Here is a 1,609-nt window from a genome sequence, read left to right on the forward strand (position 1 = left end):
ATTTTTTTCTTTTGTGATTACTTCCTAACCAAGGCAGTATAACAGCTTTGTACATAGCACATACATCGTATCAGGTATTATAAGTAACCTAGGGATGATTTGAAGTATATGAGAGAATGTGAAGGGATGATTATGCAAACACTGTGCTATTTTGTGTCAGGAACTTGGGTGTCCTTGAATTTTGGTATCTGCAGGAGATCCTGGAATCAATGCTCCCAAAATTCTGAGGGAAGACTACGATTATATTTGCACTTTAGATGGTGAACTGACAGTCGGTAGAAGGCAGACCACAGCTAGGTACACATTAGAAAGCAGAAAAAAACAAGTAAGGGTCTAAGAGACCATTTGCAAACTATTGCTGCAGAGTGGGCAGGAGAGGCTGGTAGGTCTGAATTTGCATCAGGGCAGCTGGAATAGAGAGATAAAGAGACAATTGGCAGGCAAGAAGCCTAATAATAGTTCTTAGCTCATGACCAATGTAGTAATGCCCACAAAATTGAAAGTCTCCCCTGATAGCTTTCGTAGGAAAGTCTTGGGTCAGGCATTGATTGCCTGTGTTTACTCTGTGCCAGGGATGGGGTTCTCTGATGGACCAGCCCAGCAGGGGATGGCCTGGGTTAAGGCCAGTGGAAAGTCTGATCAAGGTCTCAACAGGTTCAGGTCACAGGAAAAGTGTTTCCCCATGAGAAGAAGAAACAGATGTTCAGGCATTTAAAACAAAAGATGCCTGTGTCATATAGATAATCTTTATTCGTTTAAAAACACCTTCTTCTGGGTTTCTGAGTTTCTGGCTACATGAGGAAGGGAAATGTAAATAATGGAATCGAAAGAAAGAAGAGAAAGAAGAGAAAGAAAGAAAGAAAAAAGAAAGGAAGGAAGGAAGGAAGGAAGGAAGGAAGAAAGACAAAGGAAGAAAGAGAAAGAAAGGAAGAAATTACAGCCTGTTCAGAGAGAAACTGTAAACACCTTTTTTTCCACAAAATGTTTGACAAACACAAATAATTCAGCTCACCTACATGTCATGATTTGAAAGTGGTCACAGGTGTTGCCGACGTGTTAGTGTTACGAGGTGGGACCTTTTGGAAGTGGTTAGGCCACGACAGTTCATCCCTCCTGAATGGGATTAGATCCCCTTACAAAAAGCCTGTCCTTTTTTTTGTCATGCGAGGATACAGCATTCAAGGCACCCTGTTGGAAGCAGAGGGTGGCCTTCCTCAGACAACTGAACCTGCCAATGTCCAGACCTTAGACTTCTCAGCCTAGAGAACTGGGAGAAAATAAATTTCTACTTTTGTAAATTACTCAGTCTGTCGTATTTTGTTATATCATGTGCGGGGCCTTAGTCTTCGAATAGAAAAGATGAGATATTTTCATTGTTCAGAGCAGAACGTTCCTAAGTTTTGACAGAGCACTTTCCAGAATCAAAGCCTCTCTTGCTTCCAGGATGTCTCCATCTTTAGAAGCATGTGCCAACTACATCAGAGCTTATCAGTGGCTTTATGTTTTGTGCTGCACTCTGTAAACTTCCAGTGTTACACGCAGGGTAATAACAGAAAAAGGAAGGCAGAGAGGACAGATCTTCGGTAGTAAAAGCTACTTAAAAGTGTGC

The sequence above is a fragment of the Carlito syrichta genome, unplaced genomic scaffold (genome assembly GCF_000164805.1).
Source record: "Carlito syrichta isolate Samal-C Ts95f unplaced genomic scaffold, Tarsius_syrichta-2.0.1 Scaffold306795, whole genome shotgun sequence".
NCBI lineage: Eukaryota > Metazoa > Chordata > Mammalia > Primates > Tarsiidae > Carlito > Carlito syrichta.